We start from the raw sequence: 23,877 nt of genomic DNA, 5'->3' as shown, positions 1-23,877 counted from the left end.
GCACTTCAACAAAATAATGGAACTATACTCTTCCAATTCTACATGGAAGGAGCTAGACATTTTTCATTTTCCACAACTTGCTTTTGGCAGACCTTGTTTGTATCCTTGGCTCCACTTTTTTCTAACTCTATTACCTTCTCAGAGCCTCAGTTTCCTCATCTGAAATGGAGCTAAGAATGCATGCCTCCCGCATTACTTTTATTAGTAGTAAAATTCTTCTTGGCCAGGTGTGGTGGCTCACACTTGTAATCACAGTGCTTTGGGAGGCTGAGTTGGAAGGACTGCCTCAGCCCAGGATTCTAACCTGCCTGGGCAACAGTATTCTAACCCCATCTCTGCAAAACAATTTTTCAAAAAAATTAGCTGGGTATGGTGGTGTGTATGGTGGTGTGTGCCTGCAGTCCCAGCTACTCTGGAGGCTGAGGCAGAAGGACCACTTGAGCCCCAGAGATTCAGACTGCAGTGAGCTGTGATGGCACTACTACACTCTAGCGTGCGTGACACAGTGAGACTTTGTCTCAAAAAAAATAATAAAATAAAATGTCTTATTGTGTAAAATGATATAGCATCAAATGGCAAAACCAGAATTTATGGAATAGCAAAATGTTACCTGATTTGAGGGACCCCTATATATTCCCAGTATTTAAAAAGTGCCTAGAAACACTGCAAAGCTAATACTCAGGAACTGCAAACAGTAGGAAACTGAGGCATTAGCAATGAAAAATGAAAAGAGGGCAATATGAGAGAGATCTTGATGATGAATGTCAGGAATAAAAGTGAGGGAGAAAAAAGTAAGAATGACACACAGATGTCTGGGTCGGGGTAAAATAGTTGCCCATCCTGAAGATAAGTCAAACAAGTGGGCCATTTGAGGGCAAATATAACAAGCCCACCTGGGGACATGTCTAACTTTGTGAGTCTGGATATGCAGATGAAGAGCTAGAAGAGAGCCTTGCGGTAGAGAAGTGGATCTGAGGGTTACTGGCATGCCAGTCAAAGCTGTACCGTGGGTGAGGCATCCAGGAAGAATACAGAGTGAAAAGTGCAGAGGACAAGAGCAGCACCTGGAAGAAAACTGAAACACACCACGGGCAGGAGAAGAGGTTCCTGAAAAGGCAACTCAAAAAGAGCAGCCAGAAAGGAAGGAGACAGTTGGGAAGGAGTGATGTCAGGGAAGCCAAAGGAAGAAAGAGAGCGATGTGGCCAGGGAACCAACGTCAGAGAGGACTTGAGTAAGACGGGATGCAAAGCTCCACTGCATTTGATTTGACCTTTGGAGGTCAGTGGTGTGGGGCAGCAGACAGGTGACAGCAGGTTGGGTAGTGAATGGAAAAAGAGCAAGCAAAGTCAATGAACACAGAGGGTGCTTTTTAGAGTAGTGGTTCTCAAAGTGGGTCCTCAACCCTCAGCATCCCCTAGGAACTTGTTAGAAATACACGTTCTTGGACCGACCCCAACCTACCAAATCAGAAACTCGGAAACTCTGAGGATGAGGCTCAGGAATGTGTGCTGTAACAAGTTCTGTAGCTGATTCTGATGTACACCAAAGACCGAGACATACAGATCTAGAAAAAGAAAGAGAAGCAACTGTTGGGAGGAAAAGGAGGATAGTCAAAGGAGGATTTTGTGTTCTAAAATGGAAGACATTTTGGTTTTTTAGCTAGAAATTACTCTTTATTGATTAAATCACCAGAAATGTTCAGCACAAGATTTAACATCTTAATGACCACCAAGACCTGGGCTCTAGGGCTCTTTCTGCCTCTTCCAGTCCTTAAAGGGGTTTAGAGGGAGAGACATCATTTACAGAGACCAAGTCAGATGATTGCAGGTCCTCCTTTCCCAGTCTTTAAACAAGCTGCTCAATTCTTGTCCAGAGCAGGAAAGAGCCAGTACTTCAGAAAAATCTAATAAAGCATTTGACATTGCATTATAAGATCTCCCATAACAACTTAGATTTATCAATGGTATTGGTCCAAACTCATTTGCTTCAGATCTAAGTTTTTTTCATTGTGCAATTTACTTTTGTGTGTATGCAATTTTAATAAATAATCTCACTCCCTGTGCAGAAATTAATCAACCTAATGCAAAAAATATCCCTCAAACTGGAGTAGCCTCATCTTACTTTGGAAAGAGGAAACAAGTTTTTCTGCTCCTCTTCTACCCAGGAGATGAACAGATATCCCCACAAAGTTCAAAATAATACTTCTGGCCTTGGAATGCACACACAGGCAGCTTTTGATGGGCTAATTCAGATCACCTAGAAAGGGCAGCTGCAACCACTATGTAGGTAGCCTTCTTTGGGAATTTCTTAAATCAGCGCCTGAGAATTGTCCGTGATTGTTTACAAAGGCCATAAGCTCTAAACAACTTGTGCCATTTCATTTCATGAGCTAGGCTCTGAGGATGCATTGGAATGTGCAGGAGCAAGAACAGCAGCAGTGGCCCCGCAAGGTAGGACCTCAATAACTCAAGGCTTTTCAACGATCCGGGCTGTCTGGTTTCCCTTTTCCACAATGCTAACAATCCATGCTTGGTGACCCTCTCTGTACTTGGAAGATCTTTTTTCAGAACAAAAGTGAGCCACCTGTTCTCTTGGAAGACAAATCAGTAATCTTCCTGAGGTTTCAGCTGAGGTTCCTTGAAGAAGCCCAAACTGCCCACTGGCCTTGCTGATGGCAGCCATCGTGGCAATGACTGGCAGATTACAAATAACAAAGGACACACCATTTCTTTGTTGCTTCACGAGGTTCTGAGAGTGTCCTAGAATGCCAAAGCCTGTGATATCTGTGGCCACATGGGCATTAAATTTGCGCATTAATCCAGCAGCAGTTCCGTTAATGGTAGCCATACTGAGCGTGGCTTCCTGATAAGCCAGCTCTACTTCTTGAGGATCACACCTGATTCCATCTTTCAGTATTATCCAGCTATTGGTGGGCATTGACAGCAACTTGGGTTCCTAAGGGTTTGGTTAACACCAGCATATCCCCAACAGCAGCATTATTAGGCATTATGAACGCACTTGGCCAATATACCACAGTGGCAACTCCACCAATGATAAGCCAAGAGCTGACCACCATTTGTCCACCTGTCACTGCAGTTCCTCCCTCCTCAGTAGCGTCCCTAAAGCCTTTGATCATGAGTGGCATTATCTTTTCGTGTTCCTCCTCACTCATACTCTGGCTAAGGCTGAGTAACGTCAACATGTTGTCACACTCAGTAATGCCCATGGCCTAGAGGTCACTCAGCACGCTGGCACAAGCTATGCACCCCATCATGTAGGGATCCTCCACCAAGGGGTAAAAGAAGTCCATGGTCTGCACCAGTGACAGGCCCCCATGCCTCAGCAAGATGATGCAAGAGTCTATCCCAATGCCCAGGACTGGAAGGGCTGGGCCAGGGTCCGCCCCCTCTGGCAGGGGTGCTTCCTGGGCAGCCTCGGCCCAGCCGAGTGTGGGCCGTGTCAGTCTGGCCAGGAGTTTGGGCAGTGCCTCCTGCGAGACCTTGCAGCCTCAGCCTTTCCTGCCGGAGAAGCCCGTCAGTCGCCAGCCCAGGCTGAGACCCCACAACTGGGGCTGAAAGGGCCAGTAACTCGAGAAGGCCCAGCCTAGAGACAAAGCCGCCGGACCCGAGGAGACTTCCGCCACCGCCATGGCCACCGTCACGGGGCTTCCGCCATCGCGCCTGCTGGAAAGGCCTGAGGAGAGGGGAGAAGAGGAGAGGGCCCTTTTGGTTTCCACTCAAGTTAATATGAAGTAACAGTCAAATATCTCCCACAGAGATTCTCCCGGGCACCATTCTGGACACCCTACTGCCCACGCCACCCCTCCGCGGCCTTCCTCCAAAATGGGAGAGGTTTTTAACATGCTTGCAGGGTACAAAGAGCCAGTATTTGAAGAGACTGGATCTGCAGAAAAGAGGACATACGTGTTGGAGCCAACTTTTGGGAAACCCAGAAATCGATGTTGAGTATTTTGAGATATAAAGTCATAAGAGCAGCCTAGGAATTATGTCCCAGCCTCTGTACCCGCCTGTTTATGAGGCAAAGCAAGGATGACAGGATATTCCTGTTCTGACATGTCTGCTTCTAATATTTCAACCACTGCCTCCTCCAAGAATCTCTGTATTTTTGTTTACTGTGTGACTAATATCTTAAAACACTGAGGAGCATTTCATGTCATCTGACCTTTGAAGGCTAGGCAGGCCCATTGCAGGTTAACAGTTCACCTAGCCTGGGTCCCAGGGTTATTTGGAGCATGTGCTGAACTCCTATCTATTCAGGTGCCGGAGAATAGGGATTGAATTTCATGCTGGTGACTATGTGGGCTCCAATGCCTGAGCCAGGGAGGCCAGGAAGGGCAGTGCCCCCAGGCCAAGGGCACATGAGAGGGGGATGTCTGGGGCTTTTTCCAGACAAGGTAGGTAGGAGACATTTATCCAGCAGCTTCAGCAAAAACAATATTCCACATTCTAGGGTGATTCAAATGTCAAACACAGACAAAATTTTAATGGAGGAAAAAAAAAGAAGTTTGTCTGGTAGGAAAAAAAAAAAAAAAGAGGTTGCCGGTTATGACAGCCACCATTGGTAATGTTTATTTTGTTTTTCCTCTGGTGGAGCTGGTCCGCAAAGACCTGGCGCACCCAGGCAAGAGACAGTTGCAAAACAAGTGTCTGTACAAGAGACCTACAAGGAGTCTCAAAGATTTTTAACTTTCATTAACCCCAATTTTGATTTTCTTTTTCTTAAAAACATGGTGCTAAATCTTTGTGGTCAAAGCCTTAGGTTGACAGCCTTTAATAAAGAAGTCCAAACTCTGGAAAAATAAAAATAAACAGAACTACGCAACAAACTCCATTCTCCTTTGAAAGTTGCTTTTGAAGGCCCAAGGGAGTACTATTAACATCACAGGAAAAGCTAGGCAATTAATTTCCATTCTAAGGGCTTTTAGAATGTCTCCCAGAATTGACAGGGAAAGAAAATTAATGCTATATCAAGACATTAATTCAGATCACCAATTAGTTTACTCAAGGTCTTCTCTGAGAGTAACTTTTGTTTACTACCAGCTTTGATGAAATGTGAGAATTGAAAAAACAGTCTATCCCCAGCACCAATCCATGCACTGTGCAAATTCAACTGATACTGATTTCTTCTTTCCTATCCCACCTCAGGGAAAGGAAAGTCAAGTTTGGGGACTATTTATGGTAAGTATACACACACATACACAAACACACACCTGTGTATATATGTATCATACAGAAGGAGTGTACTTTACCTCTTCTCTTTATCCTTCTCACTTGGGAGGAAAAGGGCTGGGCACATTGTCAGTAATCAGTGTATCTGCGGGCGGCAGATTGTTTCATACAGACTATCTTTTTCTGCCAGTGCTCATGAAGCTGCACCATTCCTGGTTTTACTTTCTGGAAGTAGATCCATCAGATATTATAGTGTTGTAATATAAATGTAGTGAGTCATGACTAGCACTTTGGATACAGACAGAATAGGATAGGGCGGGATGGGATGGAATGAATAAGATGGGATAGGATAGAATGAGGAGGGGAGGGGAGAGAAGGGAGGGAAGAAGAGGAGAGGAGAGAAGGAGAAAATGGATTGGATAGGAGGGGATGCATAGGATAGGGTAGGATGGGATGGATTGAATAGGATAGGATAAGAAATACCAGAGCAAATCACAGGTAAGCAGGAGAAAACTGGTCTGTGAAACTTTAGATGTGCAAGCATGTTTGCACACACGTGACTGCAGTTGTGTTCTAAATCACAATGTAAAATGAATCTTTCATAATCAAAAAGGTTGATTCCAATTTGATAATAGAAATGAGGGCTGGGCACAGTGGTTCATGCTTATAATCCTAGCACTTTGGGAGGCCGAGGCAGGTGGCTCACGAGATCAGGAGTTCGAGACCAGCCTGGGCAACATGGTGAAACTGTCTCTACTAAAATACAAAAATTAACCAGGTTTGGTGGTGCGTGCCTGTAACCCCAGCTACCCGGGAGGCTGAGGCAAGAGAATTGTTTTAACTCGGGAGGTGGAAGTTGCAGTAAGCCGAGATCATTCCACTGTACTCCAGCCTGGGCAACAGAGTGAGACTCTGTCTCAAAAACAAAAAGAAGAAGAAGAAATGAGGTTGACAATAGAAATGAGACTTCTCCACCTAATCCCCAGTGATTGGCAGTTTTTCACCCATAAATAAAGCCACATTGGCCGGGTATATCAGCAAAATGCTAATTGTGTAGTGTTCAGAGGTGAGGGTGAGCCCATCCTTGCTGAGCAGGGGCTTCTCCAGCTTGTGAATCTGTCCAATGTGGCCTCACTGGGACACTGTGTAGCTAATAGGATTTGAATGTTTGTCCCCTCCAAATCTCATATTGAAATGTGAGTCCCAAAGTTGGAGATGGAGCCTGGTAGGAGGTGTTTGGGTCATGGGGGTGGATCTCTCATAAATGGCTTGGTGCCCTCCCTGTGGTAATAAGTAATTTCTCACTCTGTTAGTTCATGCAAGAGCCGGTTGTTTAAAAGAGCCTAGCATCTCTCTTGTTCTCTCATCATGTGACATGCCTGCTCCCCCTTCACCTTCTACCATGATTGTAAGCTTCCTAAGGCCCTCGCCAGAAGCATTAGGCTTCTTATAAAGCCTGTGAACCGTGAACCAAAATAAAACTCTTTTCTTTATCAATTACCCAGCCTCAGATATTCCTGTATAACAATGCAAAACAGACTAACACCAGAGCCAAATGTTCTAGGGCTGAAGGGAGGTGAAAGCAGACAAATCATGGGACTTATTGATTTTTAAGTTGCCCCAAAAACAATGTGTCTAGGCCTTCCCATACCTCAGTCAGCTCACACAGGCCAACACCCAAACACCCAGCCTTGGTCCAGCCTCTGAAGACCACCCATGGACAAACTAATGAGCCCTACAGTTTGCATTTTCAATTGCAAATGAAATTTTAAGAAAACACTTAAGTATTACTTTCCAAGAAACTGGTTTCAAGAGATTCAAGCAAAAACACTCCCATTTATGTTTCCACCCTCAATCAAGATGAAAGAGTCTAGTTTAAAATTTTCCTTTCCATGCAGCAGATCCCAAACCCTGAGTTTTACCACCACAGGTTTAAAGGTTGCCGTGGTCGGCCAGCATGACGCCCTCGCTGCTCCTAGGTAAATTCCTTATGGGTCCTGCTCTGGTCAACTCACTGGATATGCACTATGAATGCCTGGACTCACTTCTCATTTGTACAAAATATGGACAATGTTGCTTTTTATTCAGGCAATAATATTGCAAAGTTGCTTTGTGCTTCTTAGACCCAAGATAATTTTATTGTGAAAATAAAGATCAAACTATTTCAACTTTCCTTTTCCCTTTCCTCTTCATGTACAAGGATAGAGTTTGGAGACATAAAAACAAGCCAAGGATTTTACAAGGAATATCTGTCATAGGGAATAACAAAGCATCTTCATGGGTGCTGAATGTATTCATAACAACAGAACTTGTATTTTAAAGTTACATTTGATAAAATGGAGCTTACACACCAGAAGAGAGGTTCAAAGTGGCTTTTGGTGGAAGAAGAAGAATTTCTCTAACCCCAACTATATTTAACAAATACATTAAATAAAAATGTTTTTCCTTCATACTTCACTTTTGCTGAGTCAAAAGTGACCAAGGAATAGTATCTAAGCTTAAATTCAAATTTATTTTCTTCCTTATTGACTGTGTATTACACTCATTCTCATGCATTCATTTTGTACATTCTAATGTATACTTATAAAATAACTAAACAAACTAAAGAAGTTACATTGAGTCATATTTATTATTCCAGCTATAAAAAAATATGAAGCAACAAGGGAATTTTCTATAAAATAAATATCGGGGCCAGACACGGTGGCTCATGCCTGTGATTCCAGCACTTTGGGAAGCCAGGGTGGGAGGATCGCTTGAGGCCAAGAGTTCCAGACCAGCTTAGGAAACATAGTGAGACCCCATCTCTACAAAAAAACAACAACAAATTAGCTAGGAGTGGTGGCACACACCTGCAGTCCTAGCTATTTGGGAGGCTAAGGCAAGAGGATCACTTTAGCCCAGGAGTTTGCAGTGAGTTATCATCACGCCACTGCACTCCAGCCTGGGTGACAGTGTGAGACCCCCCTCTCTAAAATAATTAATAATAAATAAAATAAATATTGGTTGGCCAAACGCACATTTTACAGATTTATGACCATATCCTTTTTTCACATTCTCTTTGTTCTGTAAGGAAACACACCTGTAAGTAAAGAATCCATACTTACAGAAATTGTATTCATTTTGATGTATTTTTAAAATAAGCATTCTTTAGAACTGAACATAGACTGCAAATTCTCGAAGGCCATTCCCCACATGACATTCTCAAGAGCAAAGGCAAAGAATGAAGTGGTTGATTGATGCAGATATTCATTCTGTGCAGCCTTCATGAAAAATAGGAAAGTTCCGCCCTAGAGTCTAGCACCCTGAGCTCATGCCCCTATCAAAGTATTCAGAATGAAGAGAACAAGGACTGCCTGACCTGGGCTTTCTCTCACTCCATAAGAAGGACTCCATTTAGGAATTGGAGGCCAGAACATGCAGTCCAGGCCTTCAGAACTGATGCCATTTACAGTGGATACACTGAGCAACACTTCCAGATAATTCTGTTCAAACCGAAGGGGGGTTTTCACCACCAGTGGTAATGGTTAGTCTTATGGGTCAACATGGCAAGGCTACAGTATCCAGTACTTGATCAAACACTAGCCTAGGTATTGCTGCCAAGGTATTTTGTGGATGTGGTTAGCATCTACAGTCAGTTGATATTAAAGAAAGGAGATTATCTTCAATAATCTGGTTGAGCCTCATCCAATCCGATGAGGGCCTTCAGAGCAAAACTGAGGTTTCCCAGAGGAAGGAAAATTCTGCCTGTAGACAGCAGCATCAGGTCTGGCCTGACAGATTCCAGATGGCTTTTCCTGACAGCCTGCTCTAGGGATGTCAGACTTGCCAGACCCCACAATCACTGATTCTGTTTCTCTGGCAGAATCTTGACTGATACTCCAGTCTACTGGGCTTGGATGAAATCAACCTAAATTTATCTAGAAATAAAGGGCCTCATTACACCCTAAATTTTAGTCAGTTGCCAAATCTCAAAACATTGGTTTTATAAACTTTAGAACACAGAGTAGCAGACATTTAAGATTATTTGCTACTATATCCTTAGATGCCATCTAGATGGGAGTTAGTAAAAATATACTGTATTGTAAGACTAGTTCGTTCCAATTTCTATCTAGTGTAAAAGACATTTGAAATGAACATTTGCACCAGTTGGGTTTCCATTGTTGTGAATTGGCTGCAGCCTTTCAAGGCAGAAAGGAACATATAAGGAATATGGTTTCTGAAACTCCTCCAAAACCAAAGTCATCTAAAATAAGTACGACTTGATGAATGCTAAAATGAAGTTGAAATTGGTTTCAGCCCATTTCCTAAATTGCAGCTGTTCTGATAATTCCACCTTACCTTCCTTATTTCAGTAGTTTCCTGGAGGATGTCCCCCCACATCTAAGAAGGAATTTTTACTCTAAATTTTTTATACAAACTATCACTGATGAGTCTTTCCCCACCATAACTACAACTTTTCTTCTTGTTACATTCCACTTTAGCCAAAATAGCCCCCTGTAACTGGGTGGTTTTATTTTGTTCCATCATAAGAGAGTTTAATATATGCTTGTCAGGAAAAGAGACAGCAGTGACAGTTAAATTAAAAGTGGTACCAATTAATGTATTTATAGAACACCATACACAGGCAACAGATGAGGGAAGAATTTACAGTACGCGAAAAGCACACCACGCTTCAGCAACAGTTGCTTTGTCAAAAGGGCTATGCTCCTGACAACTGATTAGTAAGAGAAAACCCTAAAGATCAGAGGAGGATGAAATGGGGTTCACTCCTGCAGCTTGGGGAGGCAGTGGCAGAGGAATAAAAGTAATCGGAGAATGTATTGGCAATCCCTTCTCAGTTTCCTATTGACTGTGGGACTGTGGCGCCACATAGGAGATACAGGATGTCAAAGCCACCTGGTCCCCCTGGTTATTGTGACAATGGGAAGATCACCTGCCTCTGTCCCCAGGACACTGCTGAGGCACGATCATAATGTTGGCAGACTGTTTTTCTCTTTTCTGCCTCTTTTCCTCTGTCATAACATGCCTCCCTGGCTTCCCATTCCTGGTCTTACGGAAGAATCTCCTCTCTGTCATTCACCAAAGTCTGTGTGTTGCCCTGGGCTCTCAGAGTTCTGGAAAGTTTAAAGCTCTGCTAAGGAAGCAATGGGGAGGTTGCCTTGTTCCAGGGAACTCGTTGCCAACCCCAGGCCCTCTTTCTCCTGAGTCCCCTCACACTGCAGAGACTGCTCCTTCTCAAAGAGATTGCTGGCATCTGTGGCCAGCTGGGGTGGGGAGGATGTGAAGATATTTTAAGGCTGGAGGGCCCTTGCAAGTTCAGAAACAGCACACTCAGGCAGTCACCCTGCATGATTCGTGAAACTCGAGCCACAGCAGACGTGAGAGATGAGGGAGATGCTCTCTCTCCATACCATAAGGGGACTCGGGAGAAAGAAGGCCTGAAGTTGGCAGTGGGTTCACTGGGACAAGGCAACCTCCCCGTTACTTCTCTCCATAGACTCCTTAAGCAACATATGCTAATTGGTTTCTTAAACAATCAAAGGCTTCTCACATACCAGAGAATATAAGTACAAAAAATATAATTACAGGACTTTTTGTTCTGGCTATGATAGAGTAGTTTAAAGAAAACTAAAGAAAAACCAAAAGAACAGATGAATTATATTTTTAAAAATCATTCAGGCCAGGCACGGTGGCTCACGCCTGTAGTCCCAGCACTTTGGGAGGCCAAGGTGGGTGGATCACCTGAGGTCAGGAGTTTGAGACCAGCCTGACCAACATAGTGAAACGCCGTCTCTACTAAAAATATAAAAATTAGCTGGGCGTGGTGGCACACGCCTGTAATCCCAGCTACTTGGGAGGCTGAGGCAGGAGAAAAGCTTGAACCTGGAAGGCAGAGGTTGCAGTGAACTAAGATTGCACCACTACACTCCAGCTTGGGTGACAGAGTGAGACTGCATCTCAAAAAATAAAAAATAAATAAATAAAAAAACAAACTGTTTAAAGGCATGGAGGAACCACCAAGACAACCAGACAGAATTTGGGCACGAGATCCACAAAAGACAGGAAGCTTCCAGAGGTGAGCCCAGCTCTCCACATTCCAGTTTCACCTTTGCGGCAATTCTTGGTCAATTCTTGGTACAGGGCTAGGGACTAAGAAACTGGGCGGGGGAGCAGATGCTAAGAGGCAGAGAAGCCAGCAGAGCTTCAAGCAATTTTACAGTACTGGGAGGACAAATTGGGATCTGAAGCTGCAGAAGTGCCCTTGAAAGGCTAAGATACCAAAGGGAAGGAGGACACCAACAATGGATCCAACACACAGCAAAGGTTTTCTCCAATGAGTGAGACAGAAGACTGCAACACAAAATACATACAGAAATAATGAGTAATGTAAATGTACTTAAATCTAAATGAATATTAATTGTACAAAACAGTAGTAATATGGATATTTAAATATGTAGAAGATTAAACAACATGACAAAAAATAACAAAAAAGAACGGGATACGTGGTGTTAAAATCCTTTGAGAGGCGGTAAAGAACTCATTTATATTAAACTGGAATAAATCAAAAGTAATTGTTTTAATCTCTAGGATAACTTACAAAAGAATAGCAGAGAGATAGCTTTATTTTTTTAAAAAATATTAAATAGAGGGGAAAATGAAATAATCATCTTAAAAATAGTTAATTAGTCCAAAAGAGGCAAAAAAAAGAAAAAAAAAAGACATAAAAGGAACAGAAGTGAGCACCATGAAAGGTCAGTATATGGAGAATTCCTTAGGGAGACATCGGGGTGGAGGGCAGGGGTTCCTGCTGCAAGAACGTGGCAGGATTCTGGTTGAAGGCAGGCCAGGGTGATTAGATATTGAGGGCAGGAGATGAGCAATTTGATCTGATACTAAGGGGGATCAGATATCAAGGGTGGGGGTTCTCTCTGAACGGAATTAGCATGATTCTTGCTGCGACTGGACTATGCAGGCCAAACAAGGACAGGGACCGAGGTCAAGCCCTAGTCAAAAGGGATTCTACACAAAAAGCACACCAAGGTTTTCAGGATTCAGAGGAGGTAAAGTCCGATCAAGGAGAGAGTCTTTGTCAAGGCTCAGACAACTTCACCAGGAGGATTTTCTCCCACTGAAAGCAGTGGTGCCCAACCAGTGCCCAACCAGGGACTGGTTCCATGGAAGACAATTTTTCCACTGACAGGTGTGTGGGATGGTTTCGGGATAAGACTGTTCCACGTCAGATCATCAGGCTTTAGATTCTCATAAGGAGCTCCCAACCTAGATCCTTCACATACCCAGTTCACAGTAGCAGTTTAGGCTCCTTTAAGAATTTAATGCCACTGCTGATCTGACAGGAGGCCGAGCTCAGGCAGTAAAGCTCACTCACTTGCCATTTACCCCCTGCTGTGTAGCCCTGTTCCTAATAGGCCATGGACCGGTACTGGCTGCAGAGCCCTGGTTTAAATCATAACTGATACTGATGCTATACAAACTTTTCTACAAGACAGAAAAGGAAGCCACATTTTCTAACTCATTGTATAAGGTCAGCATGAATCTGGTATCAAAATCTGAAAAGAACAGTATAAAAAAAGAAATATTGCCCACCGATCTCTCTCATAAACATAGATGCAAGAAAGAGACGCCGGGTGCGGTGGCTCACACCTGTAATCCCAGCACTTTGGGAGGCCCGGCGGGTGGATCACCTGAGATCGGGAGTTCGAGACCAGCCTGACTAACATGGAGAAACTCCGTCTCTACTAAAAATACAAAATTAGCCGGGTATGGTGGCACATGCCTGTAATCCCAGCTACTCAGGAGGCTGAGGCAGGAGAATTGCTTGAACCCAGGAGGTGGAGGTTGCAGTGAGCTGAGATTATGCCACTGCACTCCAGCCTGGGCAACAAGAGTGAAACTACGTCTTAAAAAATTAAATAAATAAAAAATAAATAACATCGATACAAGAAAGAGAAAAGCAGTCCTTGACACCAGGAAGCCGGCTGGCACTATCAGCCAGGCCTCGAAGCTGCGAAGAGCTGGCCTGGCTCCCACAGGTAGGCCTTGGTGTCCTCCTGTTCAACATAAACCATTTCATAGAACACCAACAGCAGGTAAGGGTACTCCGTAACCATAAAGGATCAAGACAGACTAAGACCATTCATAATCATGTCTTAACAGACAAAATCAAGACCATTGTTCAAACCATAGAAATGCCTGGACATCCTCTCATCCTGGCTATTATAAGGGACTATTGCCTCTTTGCTGACTATACCTTTAGCCTCGATACATTCTTCCAGCATCATAGATAAGATTTATTAAGACACTCAACTATAGAATTGTCCCTGTTTCCTGACAGCATGATTGGAGCAAATCCTATACTAAATCCTTCCTAATTCTCTCTGACTGAGATACCCCTGTGGTTCCTGTTGTGTTCAGTCTCATTCTTTGCAATGAGCAATAAACCCACTTGTTCAACTTCAAATGTGTTTCTTTGACTGTAGGATATTGACAGATGCTTAAGTCTCATCAAACATTCACATATCAAATCCAACAGTATGTAAAAATAACAATATATCACAACCAAGTTGGCTTGATTCCAGAAATGAAATTCAAGATTAGTTTAATATTTTAAAATCTGTCAGCATACTCTTATGAAAGAGGCCCCAGACAGCTCCCATGCCCCTGCAACCATGTGAGTACACAGGGAAAAGACAGGCATCTACAAAAACTGCATCTACAAACCAGGAGGCAAAGCCCTCACCAGACACCAAATCTGCCAGCACATTGATCTGGAACTTCTCAGCCTCCAGAGCTGTGAGAAATAAATTTCTGTTGTTTATAAGCCAAAAGAAAAAAAATGTAATTCATCACATAAGAAAAAAGAGATGCCATATGATCATATTAACAAATGCACAAATTGCGCTTGATAAAATGCTGTAGTTTCTCATGTTAACAAAAATTTAAACTTTTAGCAAAATTAGAATAGAGGAAAACTTCCTTTGTCCTGATATAGAGTACCTAGAAAAACCATATAGCAAACATCATACTTAATGGTGAAGTATGAAAAGATCTTTTCCTGAGATAGAAAATATGCTTCTATGATCACTTTTATTCAAACGATGAGGTTGTAGCCAGTATAACAAAGCAAGAAAACAGCCAGTAATAAACCTGACAAAGATTCACAAGAACTTTATCCTGAAAGTTATACATATTGAGAGAAATCTTTAAAATCTAATTTAGTGGAAAGCTTATTAAGAGAAATCTTTAAAATCTATTCAGTGGAAAGCTATGCAATGATCATGAATTGAAAAACTCAATATTATAAAGGTCTAAGTAAGTTATTCCCAAGCAAATCTATATTCCAGCAGGACTGGAAAAATCCAGAAGAAAAAACTTTAGAATTTACATGAGCAGATACCAAGATACATTATAAAGCTACAGCAATTAAGAGGGTCATGGTATAAGTTCCTGATACACCAATTGGCCTATGGAATAGAAAAGAGTGTCACTTGATTTTTGACAAAGGTGATACATCAGTCCAAAGAGGGGAAAAATTGCCTTTTCAATAAACTGCACATGAGTAATTAGAATCTATATGAAAAGAAAACTCTTAAATCTCTATTTCACAGTATGCATAATAAACTACAGGAATTGTAGCTGTAAAAGTAGGCATAAATACAACAAAGATTCTAGGGGGAAAAAGGAGACTATCCTTTTGACAGGCAAAAAAAAAAAAAAAAAGATTAAGAAGACACACAGCAATAACCATGAATTAAATGATGGATAAATTCTACTCCATTAAAAGTAAGAATTTCAGTTCATCAAAAAGACACAATTAAGAAACTGAAGGCTGGGCATGGTGGCTCACATCTGCAATCCCAGCACTTTGGGAAGCCAAGGCGGGCTCAGGAGTTCAAGACCAGCCTGAACAACATGGCAAAAACCCTGTCTCTACTAAAAATACAAAAATTAGCTGGGCATGGTGGCACACCTATAGTCCCAGGTACTTGGGAGGCTGAGGAAATAAGATGGCTTGAGCCTGAGAGATGGAGGCTGCGGTGAGCTGAGATGATGCCATTGCACTGCAGCCTAGGCTACAAAACCAGACCCTGTCTGAAAGAAAGAAAGAAAAGAAAGAAAGAACGAAGGAAAGAAAGAAAAAGAGAAAAGAGAGAGAGAGAAGGGAAGGGGAGGGAAGGGGAGGGAGAAAAGGCAAACAACAGATTGGGAGAAAATATTTGTTATGCGCATATCCAACAAAGGATTTATATCTAGAATATACAAAAAGCCCTAAAAGTTAATAAAAACAAGACAGACCATCCAACAGGAAAACAAGCATAGAACTTGAACAAGCACTTCACAAAAAAAAAAAAAAATCCAAATGTTTAGCCGCTAAACATATGAAAAGATGTTCAACAACATTAGTCATCAGGAAAATGCAAATTAAAATGCCATTATAGCCTCACCAGAACACCAACTTCAAGTGAGGCTATCCAGCAAATGGATTTCCATAGACTGCTGTTGGTAATGTAAATTAGCACAACCAATTGAAAACAGCTTGGCTGTATCCACTAAAGCTGAACCTGTGCTTCCCCTATGACTGGCAATTCTACTCCTAAGTATATGCCCAAAGCAAATGAGTACATATATGTACCAAAATTCATGTACCCAGACACTCACGGAAGCACTCTTCATAGTAACCAAAAACTAGAAATGACTCAAAAGTTCATCAAAAGTAAATGGATAAATTGTGGTTTATCCATGTACTAAAATGCTACATAAAAAAGAAAATAAACAAGGCTGCTACATGTAACAGCATAAATGAATCTCACAGACAAAATGTTGAATGAAAGAAACTGAACGCCAAATAGTACCTACTATATGATTTCATTTATATACAATTCAGAAACTTACAGAACTAAATCGGTGACTGAAGGCAGGATATCGGTACCTTTGTGGGCAGGGGTGTGGGACTGTGGGGAGTAAATGGAAGAGGTCTTGGGGAAGGCTTCTGCGTGGACAGTAATGTTCTATATCTTGGCCTGGATGACATTTATCATTTGTGTTCACCTTGTGAAAATTTATTACATACTTTTCTCTATTTTTGTTATATTTTAATAAAAAGTTTATTGTTAATGTACCAAAAATGTACGTTTACTATTGTATAAGAATAACAATAGACATGTAGGGAGGACAGTTATTTCTTCAAAAATATGTGGATGTAGGACTATGGAAGGTGTTGATTTTGCCTGAGATTTGAATTAGGAGCTTAGGAAGACCAGAGGACTTTACAGAAAATTACTTCCAATGACATTATTCAAATGTTCCAAAGACTTTGAGCATTCATAGTGACCTTTTGTTGTTTTATTTTTCATTCTGTTGTTTCCACTCCATTTTCCAAATTCCCTAATGAAATCTACACAGTACAATAAACAAAAGGTGCTGTTTGTTCCTGGCCCATAGACACCACATCAAGGCTTGAGCAAAAATAATTAAAATCTTAAGCCCAAATCTTCTCCCAACTATCTCAGTGCCATCCAAGGCACCACAATGGCCCAGAAATGGAAATGAATGTCTTGGCCATTTCCCTGAAGAATGCCACAAAGGCACATTGTGGTATTTCAAAGGGCAAGGCTTCCAGGGCAAAATCCCTCAACAGGAAGAATGTTGCCTCACCCTGGCTGTTCCAACGTAGTCTGTGTAGATCCCACTGCAGAAACCAGTTCTTCCTAGTTAGGGTCTGGGTCAATCATATTCAGAGGAGAAGCAAGAAAGGAACAGGTAGTAGTATGGTGGGGAAATGCTCCTGACTGTGAGTTCTGTCTCTGTTCCTAACTAATTGTTTGGTGCTGACCAGCTCAAGGACCTCTCAGCACTTACTGTCTTTGTCCAAAAACAGACATCTGGCTGGATGGTCACTAAGCCCTTTGAGAGGGCAAATGTTCTTTGATACTCTGGTGACTCCCTTAAGGTAATTTTTTCATTTTGTTTTAAACTCGACATTGATACAGGCATAGGCTCTAAAACCAAACTAAGTACTGGTGCCCTCCACTGGACAACATATGCCAATGCTTTGTCACATATGCTGGAATGTTGCCTAGGCATGTTGAAACGCCACGGTTCTTCATTCGTTCTTTGCAGGTAAGTTGTGTTTCAAGAAACTAAGACTGTGTCCCTTCTGCTAGAGCCTCAACTAGGCAATCGTGCTGTTTAAGCCCATGACTTCTGGTTATTTGGTTTTCACACATCACTGACTGTAACAGTGCATAGCAACAAACAGAATGATTAAATGGAGCAAAAAAATCAGCACAACTCTTAATCCAATTGGTCAGATAGTCGTTAAACAGGAGGGAAATTTTTACTTCTGTTTTCCCAAATGTTTGGACAGGATGTGACTTCTAATCAAAAGTATTTTAAAGTGTTCTGGGCAAAATTAAAAATCTGTATCCAATTAACATGTGATAGAAATGGAATGCTCCCTGTTGTACAAACACGTTAGACAGCTTCCAACCTTAATCACTCCGAGGAAGCTATGCCCGACATGATTATAAGTGCCCTATTATTGAGGACCAGGTATGAAATGGCCACTCTCCCATATTCCCGTTCACAAACAGGCACTGTCAATAGTAGCTTTAAACTTCTCTTAGCAGCCCAAGGGCAGACTACACAGTCCTTGAGAGCTTACTAGGTGCCAAACACTGCTCTAAGCATGAGATCCACAGTGGTGAGCACAAACAGACACAACAATTGTGGAATTCATGGAAATAACACTCCAGGACCATCTTTTAAAAGTATAGAATAACCATAAGTTTCCTTTGACCAAGTAAAAGACCTGCATACACTTTCAGTTTTTAAAATATCTCATTAATTGTATATACAAAGGAACAGGACTTGGGAGGTAGGGAAAGAAAGGTAATTCCAAGGCTTCTAAATATTAGTGTTATCATTTAAGGTTGCTTCTATGTTAATGGTACCCACCATATGGTATTTGAAGGATGTCAATGCAAAAGCATTATATGCAGCAGAAAAGCAGTCAGATAAAAATAATGAGTACTCTCAGTGTGGTTGTTAACTAAGTAATGACTATTGAGATTTGGGGACTCTAATATTTTTCCTGGAGAAGACATGAAGAGATGCAAATTGAAGTACGAGACTATGTCACCTCCTTGGGTAAAAGCATGGGAAGTGGGGATGCGGGGAAGAAACCTGTGACATTTAAGACATCTAAGACATTCAGGAATACGGAGTTCAGAAGATGCTCTGATTAACGGAGGAGAGAAATTATTCTCTTGGATGTTTGGTTTAGGCTGAGTGGTAGGAAAAGATTGACTCAGTTCCCAGGAAGCTTTTTTTGTGGTTGTAGATTCCAGAGGAGTTCACAGAAAGGATCAGCTTGCTCACAGACTCAACAACAGTCAACTCAAGTGCCAAGAAAGTTGGGCAAGGTTGGATGAAGCCCAGGTGAGTGACATGGGAGGGGGTAAGACAACCAGAGACCGGAAACTTAAATAGGAAATGATGAGCCATCATACACTTGAGGGGGCAATAAGCCCTCTGAAGAGAATTCCAAAAACGTTCCATTATTTGAACAAGTACAATGCCCACTTTGAGGATGGGTGCATATATTGCTATGCTTGTTTAAAATAAATCCAATGACTTATGTCATCTGTTTCTCTAATAATAAACAACAAAAGGAAAAACAGCTGAAAACAGCCTAGAAAAAAAAAAATACCAGGTTTTGAGTTGGGCAGAAAGCCTTGCTTTGGAGACGCAGCATCGCCTGCAGGGCTGTGCACCTTAAAGCTGGCCGTCACTTCTGTCCAGTGGGAGTTTTGACTTTTGGAAGAAACAACTTCCTTGTGAGAGATGAAAAGATAAACAATTCTGTGTAAATAATAGATATGCTTTGTGTAACATCAGAGGAAAGCTCCCAGGAGCGGCGGCTTGGGTAATCAGATACCTAAGAAATTTGCTTCAAGAAAACCCTTTCTTCATTCTGTGATCTGGACATATTTGTTTACTCATCTAATGCATTGTTATAGTAAAACCAGGCAGAACTGTGGAAGATGACAATTTTGAACAATGCATGATACTATATAATTCCAAATGCAACTTTACATGATCAGTTATAGGGCCACAGCATTTAATTACTGCATGTGCTTTTAAGGCTATAATGTTTCTCTTCAGTTACATTTTCTATGGTTAATAAAATATGGGGTCTTGTCATTTCTATGAAAAACTGAGCATTGACACAATTCCCCCGTACACCAATATTTTAAAGCACAGATCACTCCAGGTAATATCCCTCTGCTGAATTACAAACTCCCCAATTGATAAGTGTATGTTGCCAAACACTCATTTGAGCCCTAACTGGAAAAAAAAAAAAAAAAAAAAGACATCTAAAGTTAAACTTCATATTTTTAGTAGATTTTAGGAGTCTATTAAATAATGTGATCTTGTCATTTTTTTCCAACCTACGCCTTTGTGTGAGGATTTGATAAATGCCACATCAGTGAGTAAGGTGAAGAAACAGAACTATATTTAATGTGACAGATGTAAGGAGATGTCAGGTTGGGGATTTGAAGCCAGGTAATCCTTTAGCGCCTGCCTATGTGAATACCAATGGAGCAGGCAACTCTCATGAGACCACGAATTTGGGAAGTTAGAACTCTGTGAATACTGGGGCTTTGATTTGTACTGTCAAGTCGACTTTGTACTTTCAGTTCATCTTAACTACTGTTTATTTCTATTTCTATTTGGTTCTTAATAGAACTAAGACATAAAATTTAAAAATATATCAAATGATCTTTTTCTCAAATTCTGCTTGTTAAACAGAAACAAGATAATGAACTCAGGTTATTTTTGAACCAAGCTGATGTCATAGTTTCTAACCTGCTGAGCCATCATTTATGCTGAGAAGTAAAAAAGATAACCCAGAAATAGCCAGGCGCAGTGGCTCATGGCTGTAATCCCAGCACTTTGTGAGGCCGAGGCTGGCAGATCACTTGAGGCCAGGAGTTCCAGATCAGCCTGGCCAACATGATGAAACCCCGTCTCTACTAAAAATACAAAAAATTAGCCGGGCACGGTGGCTCACACCTGTCATCCCAGCACTTTGGGAGGCTGAGGCAGGAGGATCACTTGAGGCCAGGAGTTCCAGACCAACCTGGCCAACATGACAAAACCCCGTCTCTACTAAAAATACAAAAAATTAGCTGGGTGTGGTGGCACACACCTGTAATCCTGGCTACTCAGAAGGCTGAGGCGGGTGAATTGCTTGAACCTGGGAGGCAGAGGCTGCAGTGAGCTGAGATCGCGCCACTACACTCCAGCCTGGGCAACAGGGTGAGACTCTGTCCCAAAAAAATAAATAATCTACAATTAGATAACCCAGAAAGAATGTCTAAGATAACAAGTACATTTGATTGGATATGATAAGTTAATTTTCCACAGAAAATGGAGAAAATGCTCTCTATGGCTCTGGATGCCCTGGGTCTGTAAGCACAGCAGTGAGTTTGTCAGTTAGACACATCTCCATTTATCCACAGAGGTGCTGAGCAGAAGCGGAGTATCCAGGCACCTGTTTCAGGATATTACGCCCAGTACTTCACTTCTTTGTACCTTCAAGGCAAAATGTACTCTGTGAAGAATTAATTTTCCTTTGACTCTAAGTATAAAGCTCAAAAGGTGACTTCAGCAAAAGAAGTATCTACCACTCTCATCTTTTTTAATTCCAAAGCACAGGGGAAGGATAGCGTCTATCAGAGATCTCTGCCTTCCATAACTATATTAAAAACAAAATTAAAAGGCAAGAAACATGCCCTGAATTTGAACAGTTAGAAATATTTTTACGAATGCATATGAAACAGCTGCTGTTCCCAACAGAGGGGGGGAAATGTTAATGCCATTCATGACTTGAGTTAGGAGTATTTAAAAATCATCTCAAATTGGCAAATTACAAAATTACCAAAACATGAGCTCCTCTCGTGCAGGATGGAGAATCTGTGACAGGGGACAACTCTGTTTTGTATCCTTTTATCTGGATACGTGAGTTTAATGGTAAATCTTATAGGTGGGGACTAGGCAACTCCCAGTTATGCTCGCATAGATTAAGTTTTTATGAAATGATGTGTTATCATGGAAATTATAATTAAATGATGTTTATTGTCAAAAAAATTTTTAATTAAAAAAATAAATCTCTTTTTACTTATTTGGTCAACCTCAAGCCTTATTATTTTAATTTCTCTATATCATGTTTCTGAGGACGGTATTACAAAGCTTTTTAGAAGGACATATTCCACAGAATATAAAACAACTCTTGCTAGGCATTTGGAGACTAAGGGGTAAAAGTTTCTATAAAAGAAAGAGGAAAAAACTACTAAATCGTTACTGCTAGGAAACGGCACTTTTTTCCTATGAACCTCTTGGAGTCATTACCCTTAATTCCATTTAGATAACTGTTAGTCATGGCTCATGGTTAAATGATCAGTAGATATTTTCCTAGACAGTTTTTGTGCTTTGTCATGAGCATAATGAGTTGTTCCTGCTGCAACATCAAATGTTCATTCATTTGTAGGAAAAGGGGCCAGAAGTCAGTAAAAGAGAAAGGCAGAGGCTGAGCACTTACCTCTCAGCTCAGTTGCACATGGCATTTTAAACAGATGGCAATCGTTCAGAAAAACAAATTACTAAACAGTTTAGGTAGGCTGTTCAGACCAAGATTTTTTTTTTTTTTTTTTTGGGCCGGGGAGACGGTGTCTCACTCTGTCGCACAGGCTAGAGTGCAGTGGCACAATCTCGGCTCACTACAACCTCTGCCTCCCAGGTTCAAGTAATTCTCATGCCTCAGCTTCCTGAGTAGCTGGAATTACAGGTGTGCGCCACCATGCCTGGCTAATTTTTGTATTTTTAGTAGAGATGGGGTTTCACCATGTTGGCCAAGCTGGTCTCAAACTCCTGACCTCGAGTAATCTGCCTGCCTCAGCCTCCCAAAGTGCTGCGATTACAGGCATGAGCCACCTTGCCCGGCCCAGACCAGGCATTTACCAGAAGATTATCTCAATTAATAGTGGGAGTTTTGAGTTCTCACATATTTCCTTCAGGGAACTGAACGATAGAAATATTTTTTCATTCTGGTGTGGCTCTGATTATAAGCACCTAAGCAGCTGATGTCATGGATTTGTAGATGAAGACACAAAATAAACAGGGGTTTGTCTTAATTCAACAAACTTTCATCAGGAAGAACACTTTTCATTGCCTCAAAACATACATAACATCTTGCGGATTATTTCCTCTCTTATGAGATGAGAATTGTTTCTTTAATCAAGGAACAGATTGGGATGTCCCCTAACTAGTTATTTGTCCTTTTAACACTGGTATTCATATTCTAGTCTGAATTAACCACAGGCTGATACAAGGGTGGCAGCTAAAACAGAGTCAACAAATTGCCCAGGAAAGAGATTCATCAGAGGCACCCTTTTTTAAACCAAGATCTGGAGGCTCATTATTTTCTGCAACAGTCACTGTAAGATACAACCTGTAGCTTTCTGCAAATCAAAAGGAGTAGCGATTTTCTTTCATCTCAGTGTCTTCCATTGCAACTGTAGACTCAGTCTCTTCAAAAAAACAAAAAGAGAGAAAAGCTACGTAGGAATCTCAAAGTAAGCCAATTATAGTGGCCACAGAACAGGAACTATAAAATGGTCATGATCTGCCTGGTAACAAGAAGTACAAAACGACAGATGTGCTGCCATCTCCATCAACCACGTAGCCTTACAAAGAGTCTACTCTGCAAAGTTTGAATGGAGGTTACATAGTGTCAGGTGACTCCATCCTTCCTTCCAATCTGCCTTATTGCAGTGGTCTCGGTGGTTGGCTCCCAAAAATACACCCTACCTCAAATGGTCAGCCACAATGATCATTTCCCCTTGTTGGCAATTGTCTTAGATGTGATGTGCCATCCAATCCTGGCCAAAAAAAAGGTGGGGAGATTTTGTCTTTCTTCCATAAGATGATGCCCTGTATGCTTCAATACCTAGAACTACAACCATGATGTCGACACATAGTGAAGGTCAAAGTAGATAGAATTGCCAGAAAACAAATTAGGACTCTGAGATACCACAGTAAGAGCTGCTGTGCCTATGAAATTCTGGTTAAGTGAGATGAAATGGTTCCTGATGTCTTCTAATGTTTAAATCATTTTGAGTTGGAAATTTATGTTACTTAAAACCAAAGTGATCCTCATGCCTCACTTAATATTTAAAATCTCAGGGATCCTTAATAATCACTAAGGATGGTAGGATGCATTCAGAATCACGCTGATCCACCTAGCAATTAGTACCTGCAAACAATAGATAAAGTAGTCAGCCATGGCTGGGCATGGTGGCTCACACCTATAATCCCAGTACTTTAGGAAGCAGAAACGGTTGGATCACCTGAGGTCACGAGTTAGAGACCAGCCTGGGCAACATGGTGAAACCCTGTCTCTACTAAAAATACAAAATTATCTGGGCATGGTGGCGTGCACCAGCTACTCAGGAGTCTGAAGCAGGAGAATCACTTGAACCCAGGAGGCAGAGGTTGCAGTGAGCCAAGATTGTGCCATTGCACTCCAGCCTAGGCAACAAGAGCGAAAATATATCTCAAAAAAAAAAAAAAAAAAAAAAAAAAAAAAAAAAAAAAAGGGCCACA

The 23,877-nt window shown here is 41.6% G+C and overlaps 1 pseudogene; it reads right to left on the bottom strand.

The window, feature by feature from the left end:
• Positions 1–2,383: 2,383 nt before the first annotated feature.
• Positions 2,384–23,877, bottom strand: part of LOC112626975 — a 71,210-nt pseudogene continuing 49,716 nt past the window's right edge.

This window comes from Theropithecus gelada, chromosome 6, assembly GCF_003255815.1.
Source record: "Theropithecus gelada isolate Dixy chromosome 6, Tgel_1.0, whole genome shotgun sequence".
In the NCBI taxonomy this organism is placed as follows: Eukaryota; Metazoa; Chordata; class Mammalia; order Primates; family Cercopithecidae; genus Theropithecus; species Theropithecus gelada.
This window is presented reverse-complemented; position numbering and strand designations above follow the sequence as displayed.